At 47.4% G+C, this 14,376-nt stretch overlaps 1 protein-coding gene across 2 annotated transcripts in view; it reads left to right on the top strand.

Annotated features, from left to right (window-relative positions):
* Window positions 1–3,414: 3,414 nt before the first annotated feature.
* Window positions 3,415–14,376, top strand: part of Nadk (NAD kinase) — a 28,299-nt gene continuing 17,337 nt past the window's right edge. Inside the window, exon 1 of one of the 2 annotated variants that reach the window (XM_021159681.3) lies at window positions 3,415–3,632. The gene's annotated coding sequence lies outside the window, so the exon portion shown is untranslated. Of the gene's footprint in view, window positions 3,633–3,774; window positions 3,895–14,376 lie in introns of those variants that run through there. The other variant, XM_021159683.3, reaches the window with a different exon arrangement.

Below are 14,376 nucleotides of genomic sequence, written 5' to 3'. Positions count from 1 at the left end.
GTCTTTACCTACCTCAACTTCCACTGAGAATGCAAAACATTTGAGGTCCAGAAGGTGAGGCTATGCCCCTAACTTCAAATTCTCTGGCGGTCCATGTCTTAAACTGCTTCTAACCTGCCTGACAACAAGCAGGCCCCAAATGGACTGGGGTAGGTCTGTGTCTCAGAAGGCCTGTCCTCCTCCTCAACCAACATCCAGGCCACTGCCCACTTGTTTAACAAGCAGTCATGGAAGACATGTCCACTTTGGATATGTGGGCAGTATTAATGACCAAAGAGCATACAGTCCTCACAAATGCTCAGGTTTACACATCTACATCCACCATTAAATATCACTCATGCTCTGGAAGCTGAGGTGCCCGAGTGCTCTGTGTTGCTGCCCATGGTGGGAGTACACCTGTTGAAGTGCACACAGGCAGATAAGGGGCTGCTGCTATATTTTAGACTCACTTTGACCATGTCTCATCATTTTCCTCCAGCATATGGGCTGATACCATTCCATGACCCCAGGATTCCAATTCTTTTGGCCTGTAAAGGGAGCCACCTCATTATTTGCCAAATACTATAGGCTGGAATCCTGATGAAAGGCCAGCCGGGTCCAGCTTGTACAGTCTACCGTTTCCTTTGGCTCCTACTCTCTCATGCTGCTCTCACTGTGCACCTTTATTCTCAGTACAACCTGGCACCACCAGCATTCTGTTAGACCAGTTCAACCCCTCATGATCCAAGAGCAGCCAGCAGTCTTTCACCTCTGCCTCTTTATACAGGGTGATCTTGGGACAAGGTGTTTGCTCTGGGAACCCATGAATAGTCTGGCAGGAATTCAATGAGAACAATGTGCCTGGTGTGAGATTACAGCTGGTGACTATGTAACCCACTGTTCCCTTGCCTAAGACATTTCTAAGCACCCTAGGCCAAGACTACTATGCTTGCTGTACCCAAAAAGTGAGTACCTGGCAGCTGTCCCACTGATTTGGCAGAAGGGATAAGGTTGCCCCTCACCCACCCCAGTGAAGTGACCCTGACGATGACCTCAGTAATGGTCTTTACCTATGCCAAGTGTACTTTTGGAGGATGGACAAGATAACTAGTATCCCATTGACAATCAACTCTCCTCTAAAATACACTCTTCTGGCTAGCTGTCACCTTATTTAGGTACTGGACAGCCTTCACAAAGCAGTTTGTCCCACTCTGGTCACATGAAACCAACTTTCCACTTAGTACTAAGGCAGGACCCAAAGAGGTACAAAGCCTCCCTGATACCTGTGCCTGAGAGCTTACCTGATCAGACACACACACACACACACACACACACACACACACACACACACACGGATGTGACAACCTAACTTTGGGCACAGGTCCATCCTGTTTCCTCCTTACTCTTCTTCCTCCCTTATCATTTAGCCTTTGAAGAGTAACCTCCAGGTATTGGAGGCCTGAAGCAAAAATGTGTGTAATTGCCTTGATTTCGTCCTGGTACCTCACTCATCCCATGTGACCTTTATTCTGCTGCCCTTTGAAGCCAGCCCAAATTAAACAGTCTAGGAGTCTTTTGAGTACTCTCTTGCCATTCCAAGCCATTGACCTTGGTTACTGTCTTTAGCACAGTGGTGGGAATGAGCACTTGGTATCTGAGTCTTCAGAGTTTGATGGGGCCCAGTAAGACATTGCACAATGTCAGCTTTGTTCCTTCCTCTGAAATGGAGAAGCCACCTGCATAGTCTAGGCCTTGCCCCCCACTGTGTAAGACAGGTTTCCCTAGCAACCACTGTACATCTGCTCTTTTAATTTAAGGCTACACAAGTTACTTGGTATGTGACCTTGAACTGCAGACCATAGACTGGGTGCCTTTGCAGAAAAATATGACTGCTCCCACTCTGGATGTCTCTCCAGGTCTGTTGGCCATGTGCCTGCCATTTACCATTAGATACCAATCAAGTGTTATAATACAATAGCAGCACAGTTACAGCCTTCGGTGGGTGTGGCTGGCTTTCACTTTAGGGAAGAAGTTAGGCTTACAAAACTCATGAGGAAGTTACAAAATTTAAGAAATCCCCGCAAATTCCCACCATCCTCCCTACCCACCATTTTGCGTCCCCATTGAATTGATGTGTTCTTTTTGGAAGGACAGCACACAAGTCTCAGGAGTTCCCACCAGAGAACATCCTGACTGCAGCAGGTATGGGGGCTGTGGGGAAGCGTGGAGATTGGGCTATACAGGAAGGGCAATAGTGTGAACATCTTAAGACCACAGTGCTGGGAGTCGGGACTGCGAAAACACCTACTGGTGCACTGTGCACACTGCTGGACATCAATGCATGAGCTAGGTGTCCACCATTTCAGCATATCCCTGGATCAGCTACAAAGTCAGTGGCTTCCCTCCTTACAGCTGTGGGTGAGGCACGCTATTTACACAGTCGCTTCTCAACTATCAAGACTTTTTGTTTTTCTTTTTGAGATAGGGTCTCTTAACTATAGTACCCCTGGCTGGCCTCGAATTCCTAGAAATCCGGAGCTCTCATCTCTGGGATTAAAGTAGTGAACCATTGGATCAACCAGCTGTCAGGTTTGTTACTTTCAGGCTCAAGTCCTTGCCAATTGCCAAAGGTCACTGCTGGTGGGCCTGAGAGCCATATGAGCGCTGTCACCTGAGTTCTGCTTCTGAAAGATAACAGGTCCATGCGCTGGACATTAAGAACAACGTGGGAACAGGAACCTGTCGTGAAGCCCACCTTCTCACAAAGCTGGCCCGCATTGACCACATGGTCCTGGAGACCTCGCCAGCAAAAAGCAAACTGAGTGTGACGTAGGACAGGAATAAAGATCAGACCGCAAGGCAAGGAGGCAAAAAAAGGAAAAGGAAAAAATCTGGTGGTTTTCTCTGTTGCTGCGGGGACTGAGCTTTTTGCCCCTCCTCGGTTACTCTTTTTTTTTTCCTCCCTCACCCTTTGCCCCCTCTGCCCCGCCTCCCCTTCCGCCAGGACTCCTCCACCCTTTGTCCCCGCCCACTCTCCCGATCTTCCCCTTCCCTCTGGCTTAGTCTCCTTAGTTCCGTCCCTTTCCAGCTCTGCCCTCTTGCGACCTGTCCCTCCCACACTGCCTGCCCCTTCTCCTCCCCGTCTGCCCCACCCCTTTCTTCCAACCTTGGCCCCACCCCTCCTGTGCTGTCTTCCGTTCCTTGTCCCCCATCCCATTCCGCTATGCCCTGTTTCAGTTCCTTTGCTGCGATTCTGCTCTGCCTTTGTCCCGCCTCCTACCCCTGTGTCCCGCCCACTTCCTCTCGGCCCCGCCTCCTCCCTTTGCCTCGCCCCTCCCTCTTCACGTCTCTTCCCCCACCCCAGCCTCTGATCCTTGGCCTACAAAGGGTTTTGAAAAACCCGAAGTTTGCGTGCACGCCTGTGTAGGTGCGGCTGCGCCGCTCTCCCCACGTGCCCTGCAGCGCATGCGTGCGGGCTGCGCTTGCGCACTGACAGCCGCGGCGCAGCGGGGCTTGGTGGTGCCGGTCTCTGGACTGAGCGGCCATGGGGTGGCGGGCGGCTGGGTCGCTGAGAGCCAGGTAGCAGTAGGGCAGCAGGGACCGCTGGCTCGGCCCAGCATGTAGACGTCCACGCGGGAGCGCGGCAGCCGACGGTGAGTGCGGGGCCTGGGGTCGCCCTCTGCCCGGCGTCACTTGCTGGGACCCGTGAAGACAGGGTCACGGCGCCGGCCCTGCCCACCTGCCCGAGGCCGGGTGCTGGTGGTGACTCTGACGCGCCTCCCTGCGTCCGAATGTGGGTTGCAGCCAGGATGACTCGTGGTCTCCGGGAATGAGCCTAGGGGACAGGTCTGAAGATCCGGTCCGGCAATGGGTCTAGGGGGACGAGTCAGAGGTTCGGGTCCCGGGAGAAGCCAGGTAGGCCGCCGTTCTGTTCTTGGCCAGTTCAGCGCGCAGCACCGCAGCCGACTCAGCGCCATTGGTCTTCCAATGGGGCCTTAGCAAGCAGGAGAGGCCTTGGCATGTGAAACTTCAGAAGCAAAGTAGTCAGACCAGCGTTTTGTAAGCAATCGAGGTGTGAAACTCTCCAAAACCCCATCGTAAACTTGGTATCCAGTACTTGCCAGAAACTTCCAAAGTCCTGAAGAGTCCATGGAGATGTTCCTAGAGGCTGCTGCCTCTCATGAGGTCACACTCACAGGCCGCTTGTCTTGGCCTCTGGCAGGTTTCTTAGTTATGGGAACAGGGCGTGCCCAGCGCAGTCCCAGGATCTGCCTTTGCTTGGCCAAGATCCGGCGTCTCTTTCCAGCTCTCCCAAGCAATGGGCTTTCTCCTGGCTTTGATTCTGAATAGCAACTTGTTTTTCCTTTCTTGTTTGGGAGACTCTCAGTTTTAGTTCAAAACTTATTCATTTGGCTTGCCTCTTGAGAAGAGTGTTATTCAAACTTATATTCATTGATTTCATGTATCGCTGTCAGTTTTCACGGGCCGGAAAGCTGGCATCCTCGCCTTGGTAATTAAAAGCACGGCACCTTCCCTCTGAACATAGCTCTCCTTTAGTGACTTATCCTTTGGAGTATTTTTGTCCTCAGCAGTGACTTCACTGTGACTTACACTGCCCATCTTGGGCTCTGGGACAGCCACAGGTGCCAATATACAGTATGACCAGGTAGCTTCTTCATTTGGAGGTGGCATCTCAGAATGCTTCTGCATTTTCTTCTTTGTAGATTTATTTATTAAAAACAATGCTGTTTTATTCATTTTTTTTTCTTTTTCATCTTGTTTGAAGTGCTACAGGTCCAGCCCAGATCCTCATACAAGTGCTGTCCCACTGAGCCACAGTCCATCCCACGCCCCCTCCTTTTGGGTAGAAGTGGCTAACAGATAAAACAGCAGTACTTAAATGAATAGTTTAGCTCTCTAGGCTTCACTTGGAGATGGAGAGAAGCAAGTGGCGTTTTTTTCCTTTTTTTTTTTTTTTTTTAAATGGGAGTGGACACTTGCTACTGCTCATGTATGGAAGGAAGAACTTCCAAGAGTTGGTTTTCTCCTTCTGCTACATGGGCTCCATGGATCAAACCCAAGACATCAGGCTTGGCAGTAAATGCCTTTGTCTACTGAGCCATCTCTCTGATCCTTCCTTTGTTTTTAGACATAACTTGATGTATGCCAAGCTGTTTTCTAATTCCCTGTGTAGCCAAGGGTGACTCTGAACTTCTTGTCCTGTATGTTCCTCTGCATGTTGGGATTACAGGCATGAACCAACCATATCCAGTTGGGCTTTTTCTTGTTTTAATGTGATATTGGGATGAAGCCCAGGGCTTTGTGTGTGCAAGCACTGTACCAACTGAGCTCTTTTTCAAGCCTTGGGTGGTTTCACTCTTTTTTTTTTTTCTTCCTTTCTTTTTTTTCAGGGTGGAGGATGGAGTTCAAGACAGTGTTTCTCTGTCCTGGAACTCACTCTGTAGACCAGGCTGCCCTTGAACTCAGAGATCTCCTGCCTCTGACTCCTGAGTGCTGGGATTAAAGACTTGCACCACCACCACCCAAAGTCCTACTCTTAATGCCTTTTTTTTTTTTAAGATTTATTTATTTATTTTATATGTATGAGTACACCATTGCTCTCTTCAGACGCACCAGAAGAGGGCATCAGATCTCAATTACAGATGGTTGTGAGCCACCATGTAGTTGCTGGGAATTGAACTCAGGACCTCTGGAAGAGCAGTCAGTGCTCTTAACCACTGAGCCATCTCTCCAGCCCCCACTCTTACTTTTTTTTAAAGATTTATTTTATTTTGGATTTATGTGTATGCATGTGTGTTTATGTGTGGTTATTATGTGTACACGAGTATGTGTGCCTTGGAGGCAGGAAGAGGGTGTCAGATCCCTTAGAGCTGGAGTTACAGGTGGTTGAGAGCTGCCTGATGTGGATGCTGGGAAGGAAACTCAAGTTCTCTGGGAGCAGCAAGAGCCTTGTAACTGCTGAGGCTTCTCTCCAGCCTCTGGGGTGTTGGGAATGGATTCATCTCCATCTTTACCTTGAATGTCTATTTTCTGGTGTAGCAGCAAGAGGAGATCTGTGCCAAATGCTCAGCACGTGAAGGAGGAGCCTTGGGAGGACAAGAGGGTGGGCTTTGATCTCAGGCTCTGCTTTCTAGGACTTGGGAGATCTGTTTACAGTTACCACATGGCTCTTGCCCTCCTGAAGGCAGAGGTGTCACTTTCAACCCCAGGAAACCATCCTAATTGTTGGTGATAATTCTGATCCATGGCACCTGTCCTCCTAGGGCTACTGCATTGGAAACAAGTTCATGAAAACAAATGATTGGGTTAAGACAGAGATGGTACCAGCAATGTATGCCATTGCTGTCCACGGTGCAGTGAGAAGGGCGGCAGCGCCTGACCACTTAGCCTTCTAGACCAGAGTGCCTCTCTTGGTTCTGTGAAACTATTCCACCACCAGATGGGTTCTGTGATCCCGTTCCTTAGAACTTTCCAGAAACAGCACACTTCTCTGACCTGTCTGCTAGCTTGGGTATCATTTATTTGTAGAAATGAGGTAGGTATTAGGTAATCACTGAACCTGGACATTGCGGCTCACAGTTCAATAGAGCAACACTTTGTCTCATAAAACAAATTTGGTATTAACTAATGAAGTTAAACATTTACCTGTTGCTGGGCGGTGGTGGCGCACGCCTTTAATCCAGCAGGCGGATTTCTGAGTTCGAGGCCAGCCTGGTCGACAAAGTGAGTTCCAGGACAGCCAGGACTATACCGAGAAACCCTGTCTCAAAAACAAAACAAAAAAAACATTTACCTGTTGCTTTCACTAATTTTCCTTCTTTTTATTTTTTTCCTCTCCATCCATTTCTTCCTTCGTTCCTTCTATTTTCAAAGACTCAGACTTTTGTAACACAGATTGCAGTCCTCCTTCTGTGTGCTGAGTGCTTGGGTCACAGATAGGCACCAACACACCTGGCTTCACTTTTCATTTACCACTTCTAAATATATTTGTTTAAAGTTCACATGGAATTGAACTTGTTTTATGTTTCTTTGGGCTGACTCTCTGTGTGTTTGTGCCTGCCTTTGGTTCCTGTTGTACATGAGTTTGTTGACATCTTGATGTCTTTCTTGCTACTCCATGATGGTGACTCAGTGCGTTTTCCAGGCCAGCCAAGCTACTCAACAACAAAAAAATCCCAACAGGTTTAACTAAGTGCACCCACCAGCTACCTCAGCATCTGTTAATCTTGCCTAGCCTTTGTTTCCACTTTTCTAGACCTTGCTTGAAGAGTTACCTAGAGAAAGGTTGGAGACAAAAGACTCTAGAATTAAAATAAAAGAGGAAGAGGGACGATGGTTCAGTCTTAGCAAGCAACCGGAATTCAATCCCAGGGACCCTCAGGGTAAGAGGAGGGAAGGGGTTTAGGAGCTACCCTTTGATTGCCACGTGCAGATTGTGTCGTGCAAGTGAGCATGTGTACACCAACCCAGAAGTAAATAAATGTATCTGTTTATTTACTTAATTGGGTTTTTTTTTTCTTTAAAAAAAAAATTGGGGGAGGGGTTGTTGGGATGTTCAAATCAGGGTCTCTCTGTGAAGTCCTGGCTGTCTTAGAACTCAATCTGTAGACCAGGCTGGCCTCAGTTTAGAGAGCCACCAGCTTCTGCTCGGATTAAAGGCTTTTATACCACGATCTCCTGGTTTATTTTTCTTTTTTTTTTTTGAGACACAAAATCTCTGTGTAGCTCTGGCTGTTCCTGGAACTAAGTGTGCACACTAGGCCTGGCTCCTTTTTTATTAATTTATTTTTGTTGTTGTTTCTTTGTTTTGTTTTGAGACAGGGCTTTTCTGTGTAACTCTGGCTGTTCTTAGTTCAGGCTGGCCTCAAACTCAGAGGTCCATTTGTCTCTGCCTTCCAAGTGCTACGATTAAAGACCACCACCTGGCTCTTTTTTATATTTTGAAACAGTTTCACTATGTAGCCACTAATGGCCTGAAACTCACTATGTAGACGAGGCTATCCTTGAATTTAGAGAACTGCCTGCCTCTTCCTCTCAGTACTAGAATTAAAGGCATTCCTCCACACTGAGCAACTATGATTTTAAAAAGGGGAGGGGGGCTTGGGACGTGGACAAATGAGTCATGGTGGTTAATAGCACTTGTTGCTCCTATTATAGAGGAAATGGGTTTATTTCCCTCTGCACCTTTGTGGTTGTAAACTCCAGTTCCAAAGGATCCGGCACCCTCTTCTGGTCTCTTTGGGAACTGCATACACATAAAAATAAATCTTAATCTGTTTTTGTTTTTTGGTTTTTTTCTTTAAAGATTTATTTTTTTTTATATGTGTGAGTATACTCTTGCTGTCTTCAGACACACTAGAAGAGCATCAGACCCCATTATATATGGTTGTGAGCCACCATGTGGTTACTGGGAATTAACCTCAGGACCTCTGGAAGAGCAGTAAGTGCTCTTCACCGCTGAGCCATCTCTCCAGCCCTAAATCTGTTTTTATAAAGGCTCCAAGGGTGGATTGGTACCTGAGAGCCTAGGTAGTGGCCACTCTCTCTTGCCTTGAGAAACCAGCAGTCCAACCCTAGTGGACATGTAACAGGATGATGCCCTGTTCTCTCAGTGAGCCTTCCTCTGCACTTTGATTCTCACCATGGCCTGGGGTCGTAGTCTCCTTTCCTGTGAAATGGCACCCTAATCCACCCACACAATGTGTTTGCATGGCAGGATGGTCTTGAATCCTGCCTTCTACATGTTCTTTCCATCTCTGTCTCCATCAAACACAGAGCAAGAGCCTGGGAGACCTAACCACCCATATCTTCCAGGCTCTTGGACAAAGGCCAAGTGTAGCAAGTACCAGAGTCTGTCTAACCTAATGACCAGGACAAGACTGTATGTGAGGCTGGCCACATTCTGCTAGTCACTGTGGGGTCCTTTCTGCCCTAACTTGAGAGATGCCTGTGGCACCCATAATATGTGTGACGTGCTGTCATTTTCTACCATGTCAAATGCCGGTGTGGACACTTGCTCCTAGTATAGAGTCTTTATGTGATAATTACCATTTTAACAGACCATCCACTCTGCCCTGAAATGACCTAACAAGGCACCGTGAGGAAGGTCAGCACTGCACAGAAACCCCACAGGCCTTGGCCAGTGTAACCCTTGGACTTTACCAGGCAGCTGCTTTCTAATTTTTAAAGTTATACTTGTTTGCTTAGGTTTTGTGTATATGGATGGGGTCAGATGTACACAGCCTGTCTGTGGAGGTCAGAAGGAGTTGGTTCTCTTCTTCCAGTGTGGAGCAAGGGATTGAATTCAGATCCTCACACTTGATGTCAGTGTCCAGGAGTGGACTGAACCCTTGGAGGCTAAGGCTTGGGCATCTGGGAATGAAGGGAGAATGAAGAACTATATAGTGAAGTCTGTGTCAAAAAAAAAGAAAATCTGCTAGAATATGCATATTTTTTCATTTTCTTTTTTTTTTTAAAGTTCAAGTCTTTATTTGGTAATTTTTGTTTGTTTTGTTTAAAGATTTATTTATAACCAGGCGGTGGCATTTATAACAGGAGGCAGAGGCAGGCAGATTTCTGGGTTCGAGGACAGCCAGGGCTGCACAGAGAAACCCTGTCTCAAATAAATAAAATAAATAAATAAATGAATAAATATTTTTAAATTTTATCCATAGGAGTATACTATTGCTCTCTTCAGACACACCAGAGGAGGGCATCAGATCCCATTACAGATGTGAGCCACCATGTGGTTGCTGGGATTGAACTGAGGTTCTCTGGAAGAACAGTCAGTGCTCTTAACCACTGAGCCAACTCTCCAGCCCATATTTTCATTTTCTTATCAGTGTCATACAAAAAGTGGAATGAACATGGCCGCATAGGCCTGTAGTCCTAGTTACTCGGCAACAAGAGGATCACAAGGTCAGAGACTGGATTACAGGGTGCCACCCTGTATTTAACAGAGAAAAAGCAAGGCCTTGGTGGCGCCTGCCTTTAGTGCCAGTGCTCGAGAGGCAGGCCAGTCGGATCTTGGGGTTCAAGGGCAGCCAGAGCCTCACAGAAAGCCTGTTGTGAAAACCAAAAAAGGAAAAAATAAACACACATAATGAGTTGGTAGTATAGCTCAGTAGTGAGTACTTAATGTAGCAAGTATAGAGGCCTAGGTTTATACCCTAACAACACACACAGGAAAAGATTTTAAAGGCCAAGGCCATCATGATCGGTTTTCTTCTCATGCTTCTAAAAGGCAGTTTGAGCCTGCAGTCTGTAGTCTGTAATCTGTTTTGGATTAATATTTGTAAGAGGACATAGTTCAGATTTCAGTCTTTTCAACTGACTATCCATCTGCTTAACACTACTTGAAGGTTCTTTTTTTTTTTTTTTGGTTTTTTCGAGACAGGGTTTCTCTGTCCTGGCTGTCCTGGAACTCACTCTGTAGACCAGGCTGGCCTCGAACTCAGAAATCCTCCTGCCTCTGCCTCCCGAGTGCTGGGATTAAAGGTGTGCGCCATCACGCCCGGCGAAGGTTCTTTCTTTATTGAATCACTACAGCACCTTTGTCAAGACCTTTTAGGCTAGGCAGCTAGGGTGTGTCTAAGAGGGATAGCTGTGCGCACACAACGCACACAAATGGTTGATGTCTATTTCTGGATCGTCTCTTCTGTTGCTTGATACTATAACTGAGCAGTTTGCCTGTGCTAGGTAAGCACTCTACTGCTGGGCTATATCTCAGCCTTTTTATACTTTGAGACAGAGTTTTGTTAAGTTGCCAAAGCAAGCCTTGAACTTGTCATTGCCCTACCTCTGCCTCTCAGATAGCTAGGAGTGCAGGCCTGTGCCACCAGGCCCAGATGTTTTGTTTCTTTGCTGCATAGACCTAGCTGACCTTAGCTTTTCAGTGGCTGTCCTGCCTCTGCCTCTCAGTCCTTATTCTGACTTACCTGATTTCAGTAGGTAGGACACAGAAACTGTCTTTTAAAGAAATAGGGGGCTGGAGAGATGGCTCAGAGGTTAAGAGCGCTGACTGCTCTTCCAGAGATCCTCAGTTCAATTCCCAGCAACCACATGGTGGCTCACAACCATCTGTAATGGGATCTAATGCCCTCCTCTTCTGGTGTGTCTGAAGACAGCTACAGTGTACTCACATACATTACCAAAAAAAAAGAGGATAAGGTTCTTCTGGTGATTGTAAAATATAGCCAGGGTAAGAACCAATCTATTCTCTCACGTTTGACCTTAGCATGGGCTCCATAGGCTTGACCAAGGTCACAGGTCTTAGTTGTCTGAGCCACTGTAACAGAGCATCACAGACTGGTTGGTTCAAAGTAGATTCATGTTCTCACAGTCCTGGAGGCTGCAGTCCAGCTCTCTGTGGAGAGCTCTTCCCCAGCACTCTTGTGTTGCTCATGTTGGTCGGGTCTGAAAGTGGAGGGACACTGCTTTTAAAGGCATTAATGAACCAGGGAGTGGGCAGAGCCAACCTCCTCCACAGAGCAAGTTCCAGGACAGCCAGGGGTACCCAGAAAAACCCTGTGTGTTGGGGGGAGGCACTAATGAACATCAGGGCCCCACCCTGTGACTCATTTCCTCAGAAGCCCTTCTCCAAATACAGTCACAGTGGTAATTAAGAGTTCATGATAGCTTCAAGCATGTCACTAGGCCTGGAGGTGTAGGCCTGTTATCCAAGCTACCTTAGAGGCTGAGGCAGGAAGATCACAAGTTCAAGGTGCTGTGTAGGTAACAGAGATTGTCTCAATAAACGAAATCAGTTGTGGTGTGGGTATAGCTCACTGGTGGAGAGGGCCCCTGCTGGTGTGCACTAATCTCTCGTGAAAAGGTAAGAATGAAAACTTGGGGCAGACTGACTTGTCAACTTGGATCAGATTCCAGGGAGTGTAACAACAGGCAGGTTATTCCCTGATGTTATTTAAACCCAGTATAATTTGGAAAAAGTTTCCTGGCGTAATACAATCCTGGTGCAAAAGGAAGTGTAATTACATCGAAACTCAGCTCAGGATCGTGTCATTCCTTCAGAGAACATGGGGTCTAGAGATGCAGTACCTGTACTAGCTTAAGGGTCTGGCCTAGTCTCAGCCATATAAACAGTGGAGAGGTCATTTGGGCTATTAGCCACCTCTGGTCCTGGTTGTAGGAGCTTGGTATGTTCCTACATACCCAACGGATAGCACAGATCTCCAGCTGTTAATCACGTCCAGTTCTCAGCTTTCTTACAAAGAACAGGTTTTTCATCTTTCCCATTGGAAAGAGAATCCTGTGTGCATAACACTCCTGGTTTCTCTGGAGACCTGTGGGTGCAAGGACCTTTGTGCTGTGCCCCCAACAGTAGAGTACCTGGTCCAATGGGGTTCAGTCCCCATTACTGCTGGGGGGAGGGAGAGCATTTACACCACAGCACTAATTCATCTGGGATTTATACTTAACTTCTTTTTTTCTTTTTTTTTTTTTTAAGACAGGGTTTCCCTGTGTAGATCAGGTTGGTCTCTAACTCAGAGATCCTCCTACCTCTAGCTCCCTGGTGCTCCCTGGTGCTGGGTTAAAGGTGCATGCCACCAGGTCCAGCTGCTTCTCTTCTTCCATGGAAAATGTTTGGTTTTTGACATTGTCTGTTCTTTATTTACTGTACAGTGATTTCCTTATTAAGCATGGGTTATGGGCTGGAGAAATCGCTCAGCGGTTAAGAACACTGACTGCTATTTTAAAGGTCCTGAGTTCAATTCCCAGAAACCACATGGTGACTCACAGCTATCTGTAATGGGGTCTGATTCCCTCTTCTGGCGTGTCTGAAGACAGCTGCAATACTCATAATACATAAAATAAATAAATCTTAAACCCTCGCCCCTGCCCCCCCCCCCAAAAAAAAAAGGGTTATGTTGAGTGCCTGCCTGCTTGTAGCACACTCTCCATCCAGGCCACTAGCTATTGGAGACATTTTTATATCAGTGGTCCTGAGCAGGAAAGAGTGGTGGTAGTGATGGTGTGTGTGTGTGTGTGTGTGTGTGTGTGTGTGTGTGTGTGATGGGGGCAGGGGGGCTTTCGGTAGTCAGTTTTCTTAGATTCCAGAGACTGAACCCAAGATTGTCAGCCTTGGTGATGGACACCATCACCTGCTGAGCTAGTCTCACTATTCACACACACACACACACACCCTGTCTTTTGATTTTATGGACATTGGTGCTTTGCCTGTGTGTGTGTCTATGTGAGGGTGTCAGCTCCCCTGGAACAGGAGTTACAGACAACTGTGAACTGCCTTGTGGGCGCTAGGAATTAACTCTGGTCTTCTGGAAGAGCAGCCAGTGCTGAGTGCTACTGACAGATCTTTCCAACCCTTGTTTTGTGTTTTTGTTTTTGTTGTTTTGCCCCATTGCAGGCTTCCTGAAGTCTGGGGTTGTCATTGACCACACCAAAGCACTGGGCCTGAAATCATGACCCTGTTTCCTTCCACCACAATTCTTTCTGGAGGTTTCATTTTTAGAGTCTCCCATGTAAAGCAGGCTGGCCTTGAATTTCTGATCCCCTGTTCTGCCTTAGCTTCCTAGGCTGAGATTCCAGCTATGCAACGCTATGCCATGCTCTCTGAAGGTTCTTTCCAGTCCCCTTGGGGCTAGAGAAGGCCCTCAGCAGTTAAGAGCAAATGCCGCTCTTGTAGAGGACCAGAATTTGGTTCTCAGCACCAGGCAGCTTATAGTCACCTGTAACTACCTACAGCTCTAGGGAATCCAAGGCCTTCTGGCTTCAACTCGCACCTGCACATGCACACACATTCACGTCACAGGCCTGCTTTCAAACTGGAAAAAAAAAAAGTAAAGTCCAGGCCCAGCAGCTGTAGCACACACCTTTAATCCCAGTACTCGGGGCAGAGGCAGGTGAGTTCAAGGCCATCCTGGTCTACAGAGAGAGAGTGTTCCAGGACAGCTATGGCTGTTACATAGAAAAACCCTATCTGGGCAGTAGTAGGAGAGCAGGGGCAGGAATCACCTTACACTTTTGATTCCAGCTTTTGGACCCAGAAGCAGCAGGGTCACTGAAGGTGAGGGAACAACCTGAGCTGCAAAGTTGAGTGAAAATGAGGACCTGACCTCGACAAAGTGTGGTTGAGAAGATTTTATTGTAGATATAAGGGAGATAACAGCCACAGAGGCATCTGGGAGGGTCCAGACTGAACATGGCCAGCAGAACAGACCAGGCTATAAGAAGGCTAGGGAGTGACTGAGGGATGAAAGAAAAAAAGATGGGGGGTGGGGGGTGGCAAGAGGACCAAGAGGGCATGTAACCAAAATGGCTCATATGTAGGAATCAGAAGCTGAGAGAAGGAAAGAGAAGCCCAGCCCCTGGATGGTAGGGAGAAGGGTGAGAAGTACT

Source organism: Mus caroli, unplaced genomic scaffold (assembly GCF_978045245.1).
Source record: "Mus caroli unplaced genomic scaffold, Mus_caroli_1 scaffold_6, whole genome shotgun sequence".
NCBI lineage: Eukaryota > Metazoa > Chordata > Mammalia > Rodentia > Muridae > Mus > Mus caroli.
The sequence above is the reverse complement of the archived record's forward strand: the minus strand, read 5'-3'. Positions and strand labels throughout refer to the sequence as shown.